The sequence below is a fragment of the Dermacentor variabilis genome, chromosome 2 (genome assembly GCF_050947875.1).
Source record: "Dermacentor variabilis isolate Ectoservices chromosome 2, ASM5094787v1, whole genome shotgun sequence".
Lineage (NCBI taxonomy): Eukaryota > Metazoa > Arthropoda > Arachnida > Ixodida > Ixodidae > Dermacentor > Dermacentor variabilis.
In genome coordinates this window covers 232,635,293-232,659,126 of record NC_134569.1, presented here as the reverse complement: position 1 = coordinate 232,659,126, position 23,834 = coordinate 232,635,293, and positions in this window count along the sequence as shown.

Sequence of the window (23,834 nt, the reverse complement as noted above, 5' to 3'; positions counted from 1 at the left end):
GCACAGGACAAAGCGCTAGTGTTTTCTTCAAGTAGGACAATTCACATTTTGCTGCAGCTATCACGGTTCATGTGAATTAGCCTCGGAAGTAGGATCCAAGCCACTGCTTGCCATTTAGTAGCGCTTTCTAACAGGAGGTACAATTTTCAGAACGCCAGCTCAAGGTGAAAACAAGTTTGCAAGGTCCTGTGTCACATCATTCGGCTAGCATCTAAACCAGGGATCGTCATGGGCGACAATACCTCAGTTCACGTTAAAGGTGTGTGGCAGGTGAGTTCAGAAACTAACTCAAGTTTGTTTCAGATTACATTGCTGTTCACGCATAGTAATTTAGCAGCTGCTCGCTACCGATTGTATCAAATATCAGAAGCCAGACAATTAGTAATATGTTTGTGGTGAGCATTTTTGCGTCAAGCTCCACTCAATTAGTCATATATGACACATCCAAGCTAACATACAGGGTACGTCACATTAAATCCTACTTGTAGTGGGCAGATTAGTTCTTGCTCATTGCCAAGTGTAATCGATAAAGCATTATAATAGGCTTTTTGAGCGACATATTTTTTGTCATCCTTATTAGTATGTCCTAATGTTGCAAAAACAATTGATGTGCATTGTTTTTCTTCATAAAAGAGCTGAAATATAATATCGCGAAATTTAGGGACCCTGATAGCAATGGACATCGCTTGTCGAGTGAGGGCGCTTTAAGCAGCGGTGAGTAGCATTTTACAGCCGTTTTTTCCTTCATTCCTACAACGCGTATGCGGTAATACTTGAAATATATTGCTGTCGATCCAAACACTGGCATGTTAATAAAACAACTATGGCTTTACAGGACTGATAATGACAGTGGGAGCTTTTTATCCCTTTCTTCATTTTATTCTTGGAAAGTACAAGGTTTTATTCAAAACAGTGATAACATGTTACTCATTACTTTCACTCAACCACAACGGAATTCCACTAGTTTGCCTTGTAGTATGCTTGAATTTATAAGTGCTAGCGATGTTTTAAGTTTACACCATTCTGATAGCTTTTACAATCTTGCTTCCCATGCACGTCATCATAGCTGTACTTAACTTAAGCATTCTTGATGAAGAAGAAAACTGATTTGGTGTGACCAATTCGGCATATCAGTGTAAATCCTGAAAATTAACTGCATTTCCCCTCTCTTCCTAGACACTTTTCACAATCTGCTGGATGCAAACATTTTCACTAGCTGTTGCTATGCTTTTTGAACCTAAAGTCCAGCATTATTATTTCGTCTGAATTTCAGAGTTTAATAAGCAGTGGACCTGTCTGCTTCAAACAATATTGATAAGGGTAGAACATCAGTGCACTGTTTAGAAGCTATATCAGCGAGGCTGTGATGGAAGGATTGAGATGCAGGAAGAAGTGCTAAAGGGCCGATTTTCTAGTGCGCAAGAATTTGATATATTTAAGAAAGACTTCTCCTAAAGCAGTCAGCTGAGGTGAAGACTGCTGAGTTATTTCTTTCATGTAGCCATGCTTCATTTCTAAATGGACAGTTTGCTTTACTTATTGAAATGCAGTCAGGCGCATTTTATATTGCATTGTGTGCATATGGTTGCACTCGACTTCTCAGCTTCTACATTAATGTTGTACATAGCTAAATGATGATGGGAAGGTAGCCGTTTTAGAAAGAACTGCAATATTGCTTAGAGGTGCCTCGTAATAAATAAATTTATATATCTAATATAGATTCCAGCACAAATGGCAAAATGTGCTTTTGTTATGAGTACTAGTGCTTCTCATTTGTCTAGCGTGTGCATGAACACAATTTGACATTGTTTTCCTTGTTTTTTTTCGTAGCAAAGGAATTTGCTTAATTAGGATGCTCTAATGCTTGCACTACTACGCACCTATCCTGCATTGTATCATGACACAAGAAGTAGCTTTAAACTATAGGTGGCTGGGACGAAAAGGGAAAAAAGCTTTCTCTGCACTGGCAATTTCTGATGTTATCTATAATACGTAATCGGAACACAATGTATTGCATGTTCGTGCTGCCTCTCTTTTCGAGTTTAATGGCACTCTTCTTTCACAAGATTTAATTAAGATGCCTACAGAACGTGCAGGTGGTGTAAGTAATTCACTAATACACTTTGCAATAGTAACTAAACATAAGTCAACTTTTCACTGTTCTTGGTAAATGCAAAACCTTTTTGCATGTTCTACGCATCATTTTATTCTACTGCGTTTGACGCAGGCAATAATTATTTCGAGTATCCTTTATGAGTATGCATGCATTTTAAAATATTGATCTATCTGGCAGGACGTGCTAGACGAACGATTGCAACAGCGACAAAGTCCAATAATGAAAATGCGCTAAATACTTGGTTCCGCCAAAGCTGCTGAGAATATTAAACCCCAGAAACAGCCATCCCAGCTAGCACGGTTTGATGAGTACACATATGCTATAAATTAACATGTCTCATTAGCAATGGGCAACCAAGAGTAGCCTCGGCCCACAGTGATCTTTCCAACAAATGCATTTTTCGCATGGCGGCCTTCTCACTTTTATAAATAAGCAGCTAGGGTACATCTAAATTACTTAAAGTCCTCACAGCTGGTGTTGACATATAGCCTATATTATTTTATTTCATTTGAACCAGCTGGACACTTTTTCTCCAGGTGTGATGCACAATACTGATCCAGCGAACAGCATAGCTGTTCGCTATACATGTTATTCTAACGTACAACTCACTTCCTTCTAGGCATGTTTATTAACGTTACCCTTAGAAGCTCACTCTCATCTCCTGCAGCTTTAATAGTATTGCATAGTTTCTGAAACGACTCTGTCTAGCTCGCAGCAGTTTTGCAGTGGTCAGTCTGTCATTATTGTACACAAAATGCTCATAGATGTATTTCCAAGAAAACGGCACCTTCACCAAGTATCAGCAGCAATGAACGTCGAAAGGGTGATGATATGATGGAAGTGTGTCCACCGGACACGGATCAGAGAAAAGAACCTGCATATGGTAGGCAAACGAAAAATTCAGCTATTCTCCCTGGAAAACAGTACCGGATAAAACAGGGAGCAGGTTTTCGGTGCCTTTTAGAAAAAATTGAAAATTTATGGTAACATATTGTGTGTTACAGTATATTATGTTTGCGAGTAGTCTTGCTCGTATTACGAAAGCTGAGAAATTAAACCCGATTAATGCACTGAGAAAACGAAATAGTTCCCGAAGTCACTGCAAGTTTAATGACACGAATTGGAATCTAATCGCGACAGTGTATGCCAAGTTATTTCGTGCGAACAAATTACGGTCGTCGTATAAAACATTCCATTAGCAATGACTTGGAATCATTATGAGGTCGCCAACTTCAACGTTTCTTGGTGTCGCAAAATAACTGTATGTCAAATACAGCTAACACTCGTTGAGTGTGAGCGCTTTGCTGAGAGTGATGAATCAGGAAACTTTAACGTCCCCGGCCGAAAAAAATTGCTGGAAAGAATTACTTACCGTACATTACTCTCCACATACGAGACGTTCCTGGTGTCCTCGGTGAACTAAATGAGTCGTCTTGTTCATACGTTGTTGAAATTTTAGAGCATGTTATGGATGAAGTGTAGGCACAGTTTAAAGCATGTCCCGGAACTGCAACAGAGAACTTACACCACAGTCATGGTAGTAGTAAAACAGCCTAAGAAATGGAGTTTGTTGAAGAAGGGAGGAACACTGTAACTGACATACATGCTAAGTTAGAAGACAGCGGGTGAAGTGCGTCCTTGTTTTAAAGTGTCCTAAGCAAGTTCTCCAAAGCAGCACGTGCGGGCAGCGTTGCATATTGGGGAGTCACAGGCAGGGAAAGCTTTGATTTCGCCGCCTTTATAAACAGCGCTTCCCAATTATGTGTCATCACGTTCCACAAGGCCGTGCGATCAAACAGTTCTCTGCGCTGCCTGTGTCATCAAGAAGACGAAAATCACAAAAAATGATAGGTTTTGGAGGAAAGTAACTGTAACATCAAATGCCTGGCTCCTACTTAGTTACTGAAGGGCCGTTGCGGAAGTTTTCAGCGTTCGTTTCATAGTAGAGCACGTCTCCTTAATGATTTGCAAACACTCTAACATTTTTTCCAACAAACGGTGTTCTGGCGTTGCAGTTAATAGTGGCGCTCGTTAAGGGAGCAGGATTAGTACGTTTTAAGCCTGCTGGGTAACGCAAAAAAGTTTTTCGCCGTATCTCTTTAACTCCGCCAGACACAGACAAAGTCGGTTTATCTCCAAACAAAATCTTTACTTACAAAGGACGCTAGTGAACGATGTGCTGTGTGAGCCAGTAAAGTTAAGCTGACTTGCCTATGAATTATTGATTACGTTTTTCAAATATAAAACGGCGAGAGTTTCTCGGCAGTACGATCATACCATTATCTTTGAAATGTCCTTTTTTAGGCACTGTACATTTTATCTATGACTCATTAATGTCTGCATATTACTGCACGCATTATTCCTTATTTCGCATGAACAAAAATCCTAGGTGATTTTTGCTCTTTATGGTGCACGAGGTATTGAGATACGCTTGGTGTGCTCGCTTAAATGCAAACATCACTGAACCAAGTGTGAATTTTCCTCGCTCGACATGGATGGAAGCTTATGTGGGTTATGAACATACCATAAGTAACGAGCAAAAGTCTGTAAATACCATAGCCGATAATATAAAACACACCCCATAAGTTGAGTGACGACATGCATTTAGCACTGAAAGTATTGGAATATCCTGAAGCACTGGTTGCAATCATGAAATACGGAGACATAACTGAAGGATTCTCTACTGCAATATTATGGGAAAGATGGAGCCTCTACAAACTCCAAAAATTAAAGATAGGTGCCCACTGTATACCTCGTCTTTTTCTCTATGAACTCGGCCCTTCGGACCTCTGGTTGGGGAGATATTAAAAGATGCTGCAACATATTAGAGCGCAGCTCTTAGGCGTCCGTTCCTGCAGCGAGCGTCGCCGTCTTCCCTCGACTTCCTCGTAAACGACCAAACGAGCACAGCGAAGGACGAAAGAGGGAACGCAGATGAAAGACTGCGATAGCGGAGAGAGCGCCAGGCGGGAAGCAGAGGAGGTGGATACGGTGAAATCATAAGAAGAAACGCGTATTGGCTACGAAATGGTACCAGAGCAGCGCGCGTGGTTCGCTCATCAATGACGGCACAGTTACCATACATGAAAACAAAGCGCTGCATGAGCGGAGGTCTATCTGCGACAGCTGCTATGCATCGCGCCCACGCGCTGATTCTCGCGATCTCCCGGTTAGCGAGGTAATCGCGCACATTTCTCTCCGTCTACAACATGCCGCAGGCACGTCGTAAGCGGAGCAAAATCTAAACATGCAACGTGCCGCAGCCAATATATCGAGAAATGAAAACACGTATACAGCTGCGCTGAAAGTTCGCGTTGGGGAGTGTCGTAATCACCGGTGACTTGTTTCTTTCATATTGTGATAGCGTAAATCGATAACACACCAAAACCAAGACGACAAAAGGACAAGCGCTGACTCGCCATGAAGATTTATTCATAATAAGATGGCAATATATGAGCACTAAAAGATCACAAAGCACGTCCAACGTGCCCTGTTCATATCTATACATAGCTCCGCTGTGTATAGATATGAACAAGACACGTTGGATGTGCTTTGTGATTTTTCATATTAGGCTCATATCCATACGGTGTGAAGCTTTCTGTAAATCCACAAGGATTGCTGAATCAGGTGTTCCTGCTCATTCAGTATGCCTGCTTTCAAGTATCATATAGAAAAAATGCAATGTCTCGGAAGCGAATCACATGTGTAATATGAAAGTTAGCCGTGTGTGTTCGACACTTTGGTGTTTTGGCATCAAAGTAGGAGCAAACCTTGCTGAGCCGATTTTTAGGGTTCCCGACCTCACCTTGGAGGCGCAGATGCGAGCATCCACGCGGTTGCCAGACACTTGAGCAACGTGAGGCCATCCCCTCCGGTGCCCTCTCTCTCATCTCGTCGCGACTGGCTGTGTCACAGCGCCCTCGCTCTCTACTCCAATGGCGAAGAACCCGCATGCGCAGGCCCACTTCCCCCTCCATTTTTCACTGCTACAGGCAAAGTAGTGTGAGCTATCGCTCCTGCATGGTACCGCCGTCCCGCAGCCTACTGTAAGCTATTGGGCGAGAACGCAGAAGCAGCAACAGCAGCAGCAGGCGGCAGCCACGGTGAGCAAGAGAGGCACTTGGAGGTTCGCCAATCAAGCTTCGCTTTAAAGCACTTGTCTTCACCAGTACCCTTCCTAATGCCGGCCTGGTAGTTACGCCAGTTTTTCCTTTGATAATGTGATCCGTGGCTGTCTAATGCCGTCAGAACCATTTCTGCTATGTGACCATTATTTCGAGTGAGCCTACCACCTACTTGATAAAGGGGGACACCTTTAACTACATTTCAAGTATTCTAGGTTTAGTTCCAGGTTCAGAAGAGGCTTAGCTGAATGAGGCCAAGTTGAGATACAGTGTTAAGTCCTGCATCAGTGAAGGATATAATGAGTTCCACTTCGTTTGCCGATGTGACCTGACTACGCACAGATGCCTGCAGCTCTTACGTTACCTAGCATAACAGTTGCGGACTGGGATAGCAAAGTACTTACACGGAAGCCGACACTCTTAAAACGGTTGCACCCTTTGGGATGTACATTTGTCCCACAACGATAATCATCATCTGACTTGCTTGCGTTTCCTTTCTTGAAAATTCGGAGCTCGCTACTTCCCTGTCGAGAATGCTGCGTCACACTGATAACGCGCCTGCCGTTCGCGAGTGGGAAGTACTGGGCTCGCAGCGTTAAAGAAAGGAAACGCGGGCAAGACAGATGAATATTGTTGTGGGACAAGAGAAGCCCCAAATTGTGTAAACTTTTCTAGGAGTGTAGTATTATTATGGGTCCTAAAGTTGCCTTGTGCTGAGCACTATATCTCTTGGACGTGTTGATAACAATGTAGAACAATTTCTTCTGGGAGTAGCGGTCAACGTGATCTGGTTTGCTGAGAATTTTCTTGTGCTCACCCGCAAGCAAGACTGCACGAGCGGGGAGGTAGATTGACTGGAAATTTTTGAAGACGTTGACGAGATACTGCAATTCGCTCTTGAATTAGTGAAGGGCAACAAACTACAGTGCCTTGACCTGAGCATGCGATTCTTGATGGTGACACCTGCTGGCACCACACAGCTTGTTCAGCTAAGCTTCTTCAGAACAGCGGCCCGGATTATTGAAAAGTAGTTAGAAATACCGTCTGGGGAGTCCAGTAGGTAGTCGGCACTGCCAAGTTCGTGTCAACATAGCACTGGTGATGCCTTCGCAAGACACGTGAATATACTTCAGTATGCTGGGTACCCAGATAGCGTAGTTTCGGGAGCTCTGAGAGCTTGTTAAAGAGGGGAAGAATTCGTGAAAGAAAAATTTACGGAATTTCGCCCGAAAGACGAAGCGTCGATGGCGATAGCAAATTAGCAGACAGCCAAAGCACGCATGCTACGTTTATTGACCGTATCAACTTGTAAACATTCGCTTGCTAACAAAAGCATGGTATAAGCGCTCGCAGCAACATAAACATACCAAACTTGATGGCTGTGGACATTCGCTGTCAAAACGCTGGCGTGAAGGAAACGCGGAAGCAGTGAGCGAATTGACATTTGTGCTGTTTATCGCTTCAGCGCAAAGCGAGCGCCGATGACACGCAGCTCTGCCCTCAATGCCCATCGCTCTGAAGATACGGCCCCGCGACCGCGCAAAGCCGCCACATGGGCTGTTCCCGTCGGACAGAACGCCGCCCCTCTCCTGCCCCTGGTGCCTCGCAATGTGGGGGAGGAGAGGAAGCACGACGCAACAACGTATGTACAACTATTTCCATAAGAAAAAGCTAGTGATAAACGCGCTGCCTGCAACATGTCACAGACCCAGTCGACCGTCTATCACTTCCTCTTATCTACCTTTTGTGCGCGCGGTCAAGTCCAGATGCACCATAACAATATCTTCAGTGCAACAAATATGCGTCGCCAATACCTAATTCTTTTAAACGATAGCCTTTCTATCATTTCTATGCCTATCTCCGCAGAGATTAGGTAGGCACAAGACGGCGAAGTACCAACATCTCATGGGAATGCCAGAAAATTAGGGCGATGGAGATTGTGTGACGTACGCGCATGGGGAAGGTTTTCATTGGAGCTCGGCAGAGAACAATTTCAAGTTAAAAGCAAGGCCGGTTCACAGAAGGCTTTAGTTCATGGAAATGTTGACTTTAATGACAGCTGGTGTCAGCATGGCTGATCGCCTGGCATTCTATATTCCAACTGCAAGATGCTAATTTTGATGTACACACTGATCCCGCTAATGCGCACATAACGACATTCACCTAGGCACACTTATATACACAATTAAGCTATTCACTAAGTACCGTTAAGATTTATTTCACCTAAGCGCACAGTTCACATGGGTTCAATGGTTCATTCACATAAGCTGCTAGTTCTTGTAATTAGCAGACGAACGAAACAAAAAAGGAAAAATCGGGGTTTGTGCGAAGAGGCGGCGCTAGGGTAGGTGCATTTTCTGAAAGCGAGGTGCGGTTAGAGTTGAAGAAAACCGGATGCCCCGTCGCTACGCCATATAGCAGTTTTGCACTGCGAATATCTTAAATCTAGCCTTGCCAACTGCTTATTAGCTGAAAATGTTTTAACGTACCAGGTTGTGGTTTAACATTTTTTCACAGAGTACAAGGGAAGGATGACGAAACGACATGTCCAACCAGTTATACAGAAGGTCATAACTTGTCATATCGACTTTAAAAAATCTCTGCTGAACGCAGCTGCGTTTGGTTGCGAATATCGATTAAAAATCAGATTCATAATCATCATCATCAGCCTGGTTACGCCTACTGCGGGACCAAAGGGCTCTCCCATACTTCTTCAGCTACCCTGGTCATGTACCAATTGTAGCCATGTTGTCCCTGCAAACTTCTTAATCTCATCCGCCCGCATAACTTTCTACCGCCCCTGCTACGCTTCCCTTACCTTGAAGTCTAGTCCGTAACCCTTAATGACCATCAGTTATATTTCATCCTCATTACATGTCCTGCCCATGCCCATTTCTTTTTCATAATTTTAAAGATCATGTGATCAAACAGCTAAGATTACACTTACGACTTAGGCCCCGTCAGGGCAGTTGAACCGTGGATAGATGTTGGAGGTTTAATGGTGCAAGCGCCAGGTATGACCAAGAGCGCCATGCTAGTGCTAAGGAATATGTAGTGGTCTGATGGGTTATGTGAATTTAACGTAACGTGACTGTAAAGGCGCCTAAAAGAGTTGGTGTGAATTGCATAAAATGTACATGCAATAAAATTATGGCAATGAATAATGACGTCTACTATGATCACAAAAATGCATTAAGAAAGAATGATGCATTATATAAAATATGCGAGATGCTAAATTGCTTAGAGCACTAATGCCTCTCCAGGGCCCTTGAAACACAAGGGCCGAAAGAATGTCCTATTCAAAATAATTATCACAGCGGCATCCTCAGAAGAGAGGAGGCGTTACAAACTAATGGGGCTAATAACATGCAGCACAACTTCTTTCAGGAAACCTAAGACAGCGTTGGTATCAAAGAGCGGTTCCGCACCGAGTAACATAAGAGGAGGAAGGGGGATGTGCTGCCGGTATTCTAAGGGGGAAATGTTTCTTTCTTTCAGATTCGGCTTGCAGACACTCCAGGAGGACGTGGAGGACGTTCAGCCTCTCCCAGCATATAACATAGGTTGGAGGCTCGTTTCCGGAGAGTAAAAATTATGCGTACCAAATGTGCGCCCTATGCTTAGACGACAGAATACGACATCTGTCCGGCGTGATTTTGCTACAGGAGGCCAGAAAACTAATCGTGGCTTTATTACATGCAGTTTATTATTTATTTCTTCGTCCCACATGCGTTGCCAGTGGTTTCGTAGTTTCCTTCTTAAGAAAGGCTTCAGGTCTGTGACAGGGACCGAAGCAGTAGGATTAACTGCATGAAATGAAGTTGATGTGGCCATCTGGCCGGCTAGAAGGCTTCCCTCGATGCCCCTATGTCCAGGCACCCAGCCTATAATAAATTGTTGGTTAGATATATATACATAGGACGGAATAGAGTTCATTACTTAGTGGATTTTTGTGGTTACAGAATGATATCAAGGCCTTCACAACACTAAGGGAGTCAGTATAAATACCTGATTTCTGGAGTTCTGATTTCTTTGTAAAGTTTACAGCTGGCAACAGTGCGAAGGCCTCAGCAGTAAAGATACTAGTTTCCGGATGCAGTACATCGGTTTCCGGGAAGGATGGATCGAAGGCTGCATTGGACACCCCGTCGTGTGACTTCGATGCGGTTGTGTAGAACTCCGTGCACGAGTGTTTGTGCTGGAGTTCCCGGAAATGCATTTGGAATAAAAACACTGGAGCGTGCTTTGTAACTTGCATGAAAGTTGAATCGCATTGTATCATCTGCCACTCCCAAGGAGGTAGCAGCTTAGCTGGAGGCATTAGGCGATGTTTGAGGATCGGGACCTCCATTTTTGTGCTAAGCTCCCTCACACACAGCGAGAAAAGTTGTCTTACGGAGGGACGATAACGAAAGAGTGTAGCATATGTCATTTCGTTAAAAGTATTAAAACGCAGATGTTGAGGATTAGAGTGGACTTTCAGAAAATATGTTTGACTGATGTATGTTCTCTACAGATGAAGTGACCACTCATTAAATTCTGTATATAAACTTTAAATGGGACTTGTCCTGAAAGCGCCAGGGGCCAGTTGGATTCCAAGGTGGTGGGCTGGGTCTAGCATCTCTAGCGCGCTCGCGGGGGCGGAGTGATAAATCACGGCACCATAGTCCAATCGTCATCGAATGAGGCTCTTGCAGAGATTCATTAAACACTTTCTGTCACTACCCCATGAAGTCTGGGATAGAAGTTTCATTATGTTCATTGTTTTTAGACAGTTTTGTTTCAGATGTTTAATGTGGGGGACAAAAGGGTGTCTATAATGAAGTAAAACACCCAAACATTAGTGCTCTTTGTTCACAGGTATCTGTTGTCCACACAGTTTTAAGCAAGAACACACAGTTTAAGCAAAGAACACAAGAATTTTTGTGAGGATTGATCTTAAATTCATTTTTGTCTGCCCACATTGACACTTTCTTCAGGCCATGCTGTACCTGTCTCTCGCCCACTGCGAGGTTACAAGATTTGAAAGCTATTTGAATGTCATCCACGTAAACACAGTAAAAGAGGGCTGGTGGTAATGAAGCACGAAGCGTGTTCATCTTCACGATAAAGATCGTGCAGCTGAGCACGCCTGCTTGGGGTGCACCCTTTTCTTGCGTAAAAGGACGTGAAAGTACATTGCCGACTTTTACCAGGAAAGGACGATTGGACAGATAGCTTTCTATTAGGTTTAGCATATTACCATCGATGCCCATTTCTAACAAGTCTCTTAAGATTCTGTAACGCCACGTTGCGTCATACGCTTTTTCCATATCGAGAAATATCGATAAGAAGAACTGTTTATGCACAAATGCGTCCCGGATATTTCCTTCAACATGTACGAGATGATCGATTGCGGAGTGCCCTTCTCGGAAGCCGCACCGATAGGGATCAAGTATTTTGCTTATTTCAAGGAAATGGATGAGTCGCACATTAATCATTTTTTTCAAATATCTTAGAAAGTCAACTTGTGAGGGCGATGGGGCGGTAACTTGTCACTGAGGAAGGATCTTTGCCTTGTTTCAAAACAGGAACCACTATGGCTTCTTTCCATGCCGTTAGAAGGATTCCTGCAGCCCAAATGGTGTTGAAAATTGTGAGTGGTGTGACTTGGGTGTAATTGCGTAGGTTTTGGATCATTTCATACATGATTCTGTCAGATCTCGGGGCAGAGCTCTTGCATGAGCTCAAGGGCGCTCTCAACTCTGTAATACTAAAAGGGCAGTTGTACGGTTCATTCTATGGACATTTTCTTATGAGTGGCTTACATACTTCTATTTATATTACAGAAAGCATTTTGAATAATGGTTTGAACTTGAAACGCTCTCAAAGTGCTGCCCAAGCGAGTCTGCCTGATCTTGCAGTGTATCGCCCTGTGTGTTTACCAGAGGAAGTGGATATGTTTGCCGCCCTCTAATTCTATTAACCCTGTTCCAGGTTTCGGCCTCATCTGTAAACGAGCTAAAACTTGATAAAAACTTCTGCCAACTTTCTGATCTGGCCTGCCTGCGGGTTCTCCTGCCTTGGTACTTTACTTTCTTAATGCTGACAAAATTATCTGCAGAGGGAGTGGGAGCCCCCACGCTTTGTTCTGATTTTACGAACGATCCTACATTCGTCATTCCACCACGGGACACGCCGTCTGCATGTTGAGCCACTTACTTCAGATATGCACTTAGACGCCGCATCTATAATGAAGGCTGTAAAGTACTCCACAGCACCATCAATTCCTAGCGAGGACATGTCATGCCATGAAATACTATTGAGAGTTCGGTATTTCTACCAGTCGGCTGTATCGACTTGCTTCAAACGGGGACCACAATGGCTTCCTTCCATGCGGTTTGAAGGTACCCTACATCCCAGATGGTGTTGAAAAGTGAGTACTGTAACTTGCGTATCATTGCGTAAGTTTTTGAGCATTTCATACATGATTCTATTAGATCCTGGTGCGCTCAAGGGAGCTCTCAATTCGGCAATACTAAAAGGACGGTTGTAAGGCTCATTCTCTCGACGTTTTCTTGTTAATGACTTACGTTGTTCTATTTGTACATATTTGAGAAAAGATTGCGAATAATGGTTTGAACTTGACACGCTCTGAAAGTGCTCCGCAAGTGAGTCTGCCTGATCTTGCAGTGTATAGCCCTGTGTATTTACCAGAGGGAGTGCATATGTTTGTCGTCCTCTAATTCTATTTACCCTGTCCCAGACTTTGGCCTCATCTGTAAACGAGGTAATATTCGATAAATACTGCTGCTAGCTTTCTATTCTGGCCGGTCGGCGGGTTCTCCTGCCTTGGGACTTTTTCAAAATTCACTAGATTCTCTGCAGTGGGAGAAGTGCGTAGCAACCCCTACGCTTTGTTTTGTTCCTTACGAGCGATCCTACAATCGTCGTTCCACCACGGGACACGCCGTTTACATGCCAAGCCATTTACTTCCTATATGCATTTAGATGCAACATCTATAATGAAGGTTGTGAAATACTGCACAGCAGCATCAATTCCTAAGGACATGTCATTCCATGAGACACTAATCAGAGTTCGGAACTTCTCCCAGTCGGCTGTATCGATCTTCCACCTAGGAGCCTGTAGTATGGATTCGTTTTCTTTATGTGTTTTTAACAGAATGGGGAAGTTGTCGCTCCCGTAAGGATTTCGATAACTTCCTATTCGAGTTCAGGCAGTATAGATGGGGAAACTATGCTGAGATCGCTTGAGGAAAAGGTTCTGTTTGCAAGACAGTAATATGTGGATTCCTTCTTATTGAGAAGGCACGCACTAGAAGAAAAAAGGAATTGTTCAACAAGGCGACCTCGTGCTTCGATATTATAGTCTCCCCATTCGCTGCTGTGTGCATTGAAATCGCCAAGAACAACATAAGGCTCTGGCAATTGATCTATCAAGGACAGGAATTCATGTTTGTTTAGTTGGTAATGCCGGTGTATGTAAAGCAAGCAAATGGTGACTAGTTTTGTTTAGTAGGACAACTCGAACCGCCGCTGCTTCAAGGGGCGTTTGTAGCTGTAAACGCTGGCACGAAATGCTTTTATGAACAAAAATGGCAACACCGCCTGATGATACGACAGCATCATCGCGACCTTTGCGAAACGTGACATACGGTCAGAGCACGTTTGTGTGTTGTGGTTTAGGTGTGTTTGCTGTAGACTCAGCACTTTGGGATTGTGTTTTTGGGTGAGTTCCTTCACATCATCAAGGTTTCTAAGAAGACCACTGACGTTCCATTGAATTGTGTATCTATATTGCAAGTCAATAGGTACTGTGTGTACAGAAACAGAAGCATTATTTACAGATTTCAAAGATTAGATTACACACCTCTTTCGAGGCCCTGTAACTGGGGTTTCGCCCTTTCTGAAGCGTTCGAGGGAGCCTCGCCGCTCCTTAGGCGCTTAGTGCGCCTTGAGGGTAGGTGTAGTGTCCATTGCCTCTTGTGAGGCGCTGGACACGTGCTCTTGTGAGCGAGAAGTTACCCGAGAGAGTCCCGCCTTGGAGGGCAAGACCCCTGCGCTCAGCAGCCCGAAGGTCGATTGGGCTCCCTTGAGGGATTTGGCTGCGCCGGCTGTTGCCAGCACTGGAAGGGGCCGGGGAGGTTGAGGCAGCCTCTGCTGCGCCCACCTTCGGGGTTGATGGTCCCTTCTGCTCGGTTGGTGGAGCAGCGCTAGCTGCAACCACCGTGGGGGCAGATGGCGTAAATTCCGGCTCACTGCTTCTGGGCCAGGCAGCCGCCGGAGGCCGTGGTGACGCGGCCCCCTAATGCGCCACTTCGGCAAAGCTTTTCTTTGGCAGGTATGCTACCCGCCTGCGTGCCTCTTTGAACGATATATTCTCTTTTACTTTGATTGTTGCTGTTTCTTTTGCCTTCTTCCAGGAGGGGCACGACCGCGAGTACGCGGCGTGATCCCCATCACAGTTTACACAGTGGAGACGCTCTTACAAGCTTCAGTGGCGTGTCCATGGGCACTGAATTTCGCACAGGTTTGACGGCCCCGGAATCTCTGCGAACTGTGGCCGAAACGCTGGGTATTTGAAACACCTTAGAGGATTTGGCACATATGGTCTGACACAGAGCTTAATGTACCCCTTAATGTAGCCGCTACAGACTCGGGCAGAATACTTGAACTGACTGTTAGTAATAGACGCTTCGTTTGAATTTCTTTACCATCCCTTCTCACTTAATTCTTCCGACATTGACAACATTCTGCTCACTGAAGCCCTCCAAGAGCTCAGCCTCTGTCAGCTGGAGCAAATCATCATCCTAGACAACGCCGCTGGTGGTGTTCAGAGATCGGTGAGGAGTTACTGTCAATGGAACATCTCCAAATAATACTAGTCTGGGCTACTTTTCGTATTGTTTCTGATCATGCAGCTCTAACAGGAGATCACCACTTGCCAGCCTTGATACCTTGCAGCATGGACCAAAGACATCAGTTAAGGACTTGGTAACTAGAAAAGGGGAAATGTTTCGTACTTGTTTATCGGATATAACTGAGTGGATCACATGATACCGTGGGAAGTGGGGTCTTTGACGTCCAAGGAACTGGAAAACATCTTCGGTGCGCCCACTTTCCTGAGGGCGATCGGGAAGGTAAGGACAAGAACTAGCCGTAGAATAATGTGATTTTTCGCAATAACGCCAGCCACTCACCGTGCAGCCCTACAAGAGGACGCTACAGGGACTGTAAAACAGGTGCTGCAAACGCCAGCTGTACGTTGTCACTACAACCAAATATGCGATAACCTGGGTTGGCTATTCACACAAGGTTAACCCTTGTTGCCTGGAAAAAGTGGAAGTAATCGGAAGCTGGGAGAAGATAGGAAATATGAAAAGTAAGAGAAAGACGAAGGCTGGAGGGAGAGAGAGACAGGAAAAGGCAACTACCGATTTCCACCGGGTGGGTCAGTCCGGGGCGAGGGGCGACTACGTGAAGCCGAGGCCAAAGAGGTGCGTTGCCTCCGCCGAGGGACCGTAAAGGTCCAAGCACACGGCATCGGCTAAACCGCCAGGATCCTCTTTTCCCCGGACACGGCTAAGCCACGCACGGTTAAACGCGGGAGGGTCCAACCCTCGTGTGCTCGGGCAGTTGAACCGTGGACAAGGTTCATGGGGAAAAACAGCTATTAAGAACTGCAGGCTCAATCTCTGTCACAAAAATTGAAGGGCCCATCCGTAATATCGGCGGCCGCAATAATGGGATTAACATTCTTTACTTATTTTGGCAACTTTGAGACTATCTATCCATCTATCCATCCATCTGTCTATCCATTCATTCATCCATTCATTCATCCATTTATTCATCCGTCCATTCATTCGTCCATTCATTCGACCATCCATCTATCCATCAATGGGGAAAGGAAAACCAGACGGACGCTGGTGCCTGGTGTCCAAAAATTACATTTTAGCCGAGCCCACTCAGTCAGGCGGAAGCTTGGTTCTGGTTATTCCACTGCTTGCGCAGCGTCAGCGTGCTGGTCGCGTTGTCCTCGTATCTTGTGACCGGACGATTGCGGCACGTAGTGGTGGTCTACAGGGCCCCCGTACTAGCCAGGAAGCCGTGAGCTGGACGAATGGCGAGGCTTGCATGGCGCTAGTGCGAAACCCATGCGGCGAGTAGAACCGGCCTGGTCGGGAAAAATGTGACAGCAGAAGTGGCTAAAACGTCTTAGTCCAAACAAGCAGGTTTCAGACGGTCGGCGGAGACCGTATCTTCCCGGCCGTTGATGAGCAATAGAAAGTTTTCAGGTGAACGCTTGAGTACTTTGAACGGACTATCAAACGGAGGCCGTGAAGCAGTACATAAACCTCGTGGCACACAAGGACGTGCGTGTCAGACAGACGCTCGTCGCCACATGACCAAGAATGATCCCTTTTAATGTACCGTCGTGAAATATATACAGCCAGAATGGTCACACGACTTGCGTGAGAACCTGTTAAAAGAAATGAAAGAATAGTGCTTATCTCAGCGCGTGTCTGTGGCTCAGGCACACACAGGGCGTATGAGGATGACGTCACATCTCCGTTTTACAAGCACTGTGTGCCTACCAAGAAAGGAAAGCACTTTACAAATGAGTCATCAATGCCGAGTCTTTCCGGTGCTCGTAAGACGCGACCGTATCACGTCGTTCTTTGCTCGGGTCTCGAAGTTCCGTTAGGTGGAAGGGTCTTTTGGGTGTCGGACGATTGCTTAGCCACGATGTCCGCATTGTCGGTTGTGTGCGTTGGCAGGCTGCTTCGTTGAGACTGTTCGGCTGGGACGGGACTGGTGTCTCCTAAGTTGGGGAGCAGGAACAGATGGCGTCTGGTTCTGCGTACAGTCCTCCCTGCAGTCTGGACCCAGTAGGATCTTGATGTTGACGAAAGACTGTGCCCTTGGCGCATCTGTCTCTCAGCCATACTTCGTTGCCTGCGGATAAACTGGGAAGAGGTCTCGCAGCATGACGTCTGTCAAAATACACGTTTTATTTCGGTCTGTATATCACGTCCTGCTTTTTCCAAGCAATGGCTACCACTCGCGGTTTTAACGCGGATGGCATGCATGGCACCCGTGAGCGTAGGCGGCGGCTCATTAGCAGTTGCGCTGGACTATAGCTGGTTGGGCCCGGTGTGTTTCTATAGTTCAGCAAGGCAATGTATGGGCCCGGCGCTTTCCTCAGTAGTCTTTTGAGAGTCCCTACCATGCGCTCAGCTTTCCCGTTAGCTTGTGAGTAACGAGGGCTGGTTGTGACAAGCTTGAAGCTGTATTTTGTTGCAAAATCAATGAAAGAAAATCAGATTAACTATGGTCCGTTGTCAGATGTTACCGTTTTGTGGATCCCTTGTCTGGCGAAGATGTTTTTCAGGTGCTCAATGACCACCTGTGACGATGTTCCTTGATCCAGTAGGGCCAGCTCAGGATACCTGGAATGGTAGTTGACAACAAGATAGACAGCTCTTTTCATCTCAAATAAATCGATTCCGATTTTCTCCCATGGAAGCTCAGTTTCAGATAGGACAAGCTTTTGACACTCTTCGGAAAGCTTTATCTGGTCGAAGCCCGAATTCGCGTCCAGTTTAGAAAAGACGATGGCTTCCTGGAAGCATCCCATAACTTGCTCTAACCGTTGGTAGCTGATGACGCTTGCGTCTAACAAATTGGTTCAATTGAGTTAAGTCGACGCATATCCTTTACTGCTCCAGACGGCTTCATTACCGGTACAATAGGAGCGCACGATTCTGTCGGTTCTTCGACCTTTTGTATCATTCCTTCTCGTTCTAGCCTGTCGAGTTCCTGCTTGACTTTTTCCTTCATGGGAATAGGAATCCGTCTGGGTGTAGACAGGGCGCATGGTGTTACATTCGGAACCAGACGTATGTTCTGTTCTCTAGATATGGAACCCGTGCCTTGGAATACCTTAGGATACCTGCTTACGATGTCGTCAGCAGTTCTTAAGTCATCTAGGAAGCGAACGACTCCTAGGGCTTTGATAGCTGGTAGTCCCACAAGGGTGTGCGCAAGTTATGCACGACGTAAAAGGTCTGCTTCGAACGGTTGTCTTTCCAAGCTACTTCAGCGTCAAACTTTCCGACCGTACGAATGCTTGCATTGTTTGGTCCTTCAAGATCACCTGCGTTGTCCAGAGAACGCGGAAGTAAAGGGAAATTTTCCCCGACGACTGTCAATTCGGCTCCCGTATCTACTTTCGTGTGGAGCTTATGGTCATTTATCAGTACCGTGACGAAGTGCTCAGACGGCGTGTTCGCCGATTGCTTGACCGTGCCAAGAAATTTGTCAGTTTCGGCAACATCGTCAAGATTCCTGTGTGCTTGCCTCTTTTTTTCGGCACGCCTTTTAGAAGTGGCCCAACTTTCGGCAAAACCTGCATCTTTCTTGTTCCACTGGAGAACTGCTTCTCGGATGAAATGGTCCGGCGCGGAAACTGCAGAACTCTCCAGGATAAGCTGGCTTCTGACCGCGTGTGTACTTTTTTCTCTTTCCAGGGGCATTCTCAGGCTTTGTTGCGGCGACGCAAGCTTCTGGGATAGTGTCCTCGTATTCTTTTAGCTCGGCTTGCTGTTTCTTTATCGTTTCGCTTGTACGCACTTTTGCCAAAGCAGTGCTCAGCGTGAGATTAGGATCCATGTGTAGTTCTTGCGAGAGATGCTGGTCTCGTAGTCCTAATACGAATCGGTCTCTTATTAGGCGTTCCTTTATTCCTTTGAACTCGCATCAGTCTGCTAGCCTGTTAAGCTCGGTTGCAAACTGGTCCACTCTTTCTCGCAGGTGTTGGCGGCGTAGATTAAAGCGAGCACTCTCGTAGACTGTGCTCTTGTTATATACAAAAAAGCCCTTAAATTTTGACTTTACGAAGTCGAAGTCCTCCATTTCTTCGTCTTTCATGTTTAGCGACCGAAGAATCTCCCGTGCCTTTCTGCCCATTGTATAGAGAAGAGTTTATAGTTGTACTTTGTCTGGTTTCTCATGTAGTCCGAATGCGAATCAGTAGTCGTCAAATTCGTCCATCCAGGCGGGCCAGTCCGCAGCGCTCTGGAAGTCGAAAGCCCTAGGAGGCTTGATTCCTGCCATGCTGAAGCGTCGCTTGACGATTGTCACCGGATGCAGTTGCTCTTGTGGAAGCAGGCGCTCGTTCGCTTGTTGACAGGCTGTTGCAGCGTTTCATCGTAGTCAGCTTTGACACATCCCACTTCTGACACCATGTCAGACAGTCAGAGAGACGCTCGTCATCCCATGACCAAGAATGATGCCCATTAATGTACCGTCGTGAAATATATACAGCCAGAATGGTCACAATACTTGTGTGAGAACTGGTTAAAAGAAATGAAAGCATAGCCCTTATCTCAGCGCGTGTCTGTGGCTCAGGGACACACAGGGCATATCAGGATGACGTCACAGTGTGCGCAGTTCTCAAGTCGAGGGTTTACGTATACATGCGGGGAAGAAAGTCCCTGTTGAGGGGGGGCAGTATGCACAGCGATGCGTAGATGGTACGCGTAGTCGGAAACATCAGAAGGTACGGTGGGCCAATGGTAGAAGAATTCGCCCGGGACTCGTAGAGTGGTGCCGAACGTAAGGTTGGGGGCGCTGGCGGAACATTCACGGTAAAGAGTGCTGCGGATGCCAAGCATAACGAAACAAAGGTACTCGAATTATGAAGGAAAAATCACAGCCATGAGTAAAGCCTTCAGTTGGCATGAAAAACATTCGATGACCCCACTGGATATCGGTTGGTAAGGAGTATTCTCGATGTGATGATGCATAAGAGCCGAGATAGATTGGCGAACAACGTTTAGTCGAATTGTTAACCACGCTTAGTCGTAATGGTGAAAGGGACATCGTAGCGGCTAATCCAGACTGTGCTGAGTGGTCGAGCTGTCGACTAAGAGTGTCCAGAAGTGACGTCGCTTCAATCTGGTGAACCTGTCTATGCAGGGTTAACAGGTAGCACTGATTTCCGGAAGGAGGAAGGGGGCCAACGATATCAATGTGCAGTCCGGGGACGGGAATGTGCCAAGAGGAGTCGCAGTGTGGCGATGCACTTCAGACCGTTGGCAATTGAGGCACGTGACCAGCGATGAACGTCTACGTCAATACTGGGCCACACGTAACCAGAAGTGATGAGTTGCTGTGTGGTGCGAATGCCAGGATGAGCCAAAGAATGGAGGGCATTAAAGGCAGCCCGGTGGTATGGGTGAGGCTGAGGATGAGGACGTCCGGATGAAGTATCACAAACTAGGAGCACGTGGTACTGAGGAAGCAAGATATTTTTAAACATCAGATAGTTACCGCTCGTGCGAAGCATCTGGAGTTCGGCGTCGACACTCTGTGCGACAGCCATTGCCACAAAGTCGATGACCAGTCTGCCATGGTCCATTGCATGAATGGCGGCGCAAGAAAGTGCATCGGCAACGGCGTTGCATTTTCCGCTCACGTGACCAAGGCCGCTGGTGAATTCAGAAATGTAGGCGAGCTGTCTGATTTCGCGGGGAGCGTATGAGGTGCTCTTGGACGCTAGGGCGGAAGCCAGTGGTTTATGGTCGGTAAAGACATGGAAGAAACGTCGCCTTAAGGTCGCCATAGGGGTGGTCGACAGGCAAGGGGCGCAGGCGATCGCGAGCAATTGCGGCAGTAGTACGTGGAAGCGCTCAAACAACATGGTCGAACATGGTCGACTGCGAAATGGGGTGCCAGCGACGGAACAAGGATTCTTTGTGATTAAGCCAGATTTCCGAGTATGACGACCAGAACTGCGGAGAGCTTGAGAGTGGAAGCCTCAAGATCGCGGGGTAGTGACGCTGACGGCAGTATTTGATTGGGAAAATCCCATGCTATAGCTGACTGGATAGGACGCGGACTGCGAATACAGCGCGGGTCGCGCTCGCGGTGGTAAGCTTAGATAAGCGACTGAGGCAACCGGAGGGGAGAGGTTAAAAAAAACCACGCAAGCTATAGCGCCTGGCGTCCATAAATTGTATTTTTAGTCAAGCCAGCTCAATCAGGCGGAAGCCTGATTCCGCCAATTCCACTGCTCGTGCACCGTCAGCAAGCTGGTCGCGTCATCATCGTCTTTTGTGACCGGACCATCGTGGAACGTAGTAGTGCGCTATCTATCTATCTATCTATCTATCTATCTATCTATCTATCTATCTATCTATCTATCTATCTATCTATCTATCTATCTATCTATCTATCTATCTATCTATCTATCTATCTATCTATCTATCTCCTGTTAAACCGACCCAGTGGCCCAAGCTTTATGCAAGGTTGGGCAACTACGTATGTTCGCATGGTCGTTCTGCTGTCTTGGTCGTTTCATTGTCGCCATTCCAGGTTCGTCCGATTGCAGCCAAGTAGTAGACCGCGGAGTTGGCTGAGGATGATAATCATGTCGTCATGAAGTCACCATGCATGACGCAGTTTTTCCATAGAGTTGTCGTCCCGCAACCCCTCATCATCTGTCGCCATCTTCCCATTGTCCTCATACCGTTGTCACAGAATTGTCATTGCGTCGTCATCATGAATTCGTTGTCATAGCTTAGGCGTGAGGTCGTGCTGGTCGTTTTCTTGTCAGCAACCATCCGATTCTCGTCATTTCTTGGTCTTCACGCCATCATCGCCGACCAGTCTTTATCTCAGAGCCGTCATCACACATTCGTCGTCGCGCAGTCGTCACTGCACAGTGATCATGCAGTCGCTGTACTATCGACATCGTGATGTCGTCCTGGTGATATAATCATCGTCACTCGAGCTTCGTCATCCAATGTTCGTCATGCCGTCGTCGTCATTCCATTATCATCATGCTGCTTTCATCACATCTTCGTCATTGTGCCGACGTCATACCGTCATCTTGCATTCATCGTCATTGCGTCATCGTGGGGCTGTTTTGGCCGTTGCAGTGCCGTTATTCTGACTTCGGCATTCGTCATTCAACTTTGGTTATGCTGTCGTTGTAATGCCATTGGCGTCAAGTCGTCTCTATTGCAATGTCGTCTTACCATTGTAGTAGTTGCAGTAATGTTAACTTTACGTTTGGGGCTTTGAGCTGTTGGTGGGTCTCTCAGTCGAGGGCTCCAATGGCCTCTTTGGGTCACTGGGCTTGAGAGAGAAGAGCTCTTTGGCTCTCGATCTTCGCTAGCAAGCAAAACCTCCCTCTGCCTATCACTCGGCATTTGGGTCGTAAGGGACGATTGGAAATTGGAGGCCGTATTTTAGATGTGCACACGACGCGTCCAAGAGTTGGCCGCTCCCCGCACTAAGGACTGGTATCCCTATAAAGTGCAGGGTTTATGTTACTGCTTAACTGGAGGTGATGATACGTGTTTGTGTGCGGCACGAATCTCTGGCCCATACTCTCATAAGATCGTGGTATGGGCGGCTGCATTGCTGTCCCTCTTTTCTTTCATCTTCTAGGTGGCCGTGCGGGGGGATCGCGGCTTATTCCTCGAGCAGTCTGATCCGCCCTCACGTTTGCCTCAAGAATAGAGAGCGCCGGGCACCACATTACCTAGGGTGGTGCCTAGCATTCTGTTATTGTGTGTCGGATGGAGGACGACGCAGTGCTTCTTCTGTGGAACACAACCTGCCCGGGGCTATCTGTTCTTCTGTACTTTTCACTGCAGTTGTGGGGTTACCGCCTTACAACTCGTAGTGATGGACGTGCAACCTAAGGAGGCCCCGTCCGGGTCGGGTTCACCAATGGAAATCGCTTAAGGAAGCGAGGAAATATTCCATAGACCAGCGAGAACACTGAGAGGCACTCCGCATCAACTAACGAATCATCACAAGACGGTTTTTACCTTTGTTCCACACCTAGGCCAAACGAAGGATCGTCAATGCATCGTCCGTATCTACTTCGCTCACCGTAAGAAAGTCGCTTCAAAGATGACCTCATACTATCTTGTTTGTACCGCAGAACTCGACTGCCAGTCTGCGCGTCCTCAACAGGCAAGCACTGTCCTTATTTATTGAGAATATTGTTTGAAACTTGATCCACGACGCGAGGCGAAACACACGAAAGAACCCCTTGGCCATCCACGTGATGGCCACGACCGCGGTGAGCCCTGTGCGGCGGGTAACGCAGCTGGGAAACATAAAAGTTCGATCCATTAACAGAGCGGATGGTGACACCATTGCAGGAGTCATTTATAATGTTCACATTGATATCCCCGATGCACACCTTGCAGTGCTCAAAAAACCAGCGACTGAAAGAATGTTATATTGCACGCCTGCAGTTTTTTGGTAAGAGACTTTGTGTAAAATTAACATTCTGCGCTGACTGTGTTCTCTCCTGCGTGAAGGTTGGCCAGTTCCGGCACCCAGTTCAAGCGTTTGTTCCAAAACAGCTGCAAATATATTGCTGCCGAAGGATCGACCGCGTGAAGGACGTTTGCACAAATTGTGCTTGTATACCGAATGCGCCAAGCCTCAATGAGAACAAAACCGTAGTGCGACTGTATTGACAGCTGTCAAGGCGCTCATAGTGCTTCTTTCAAGGACTCCCCGAAAATTAGGAAACAATTTTCTGTGCTGGCTCAAATGGTTAGGGA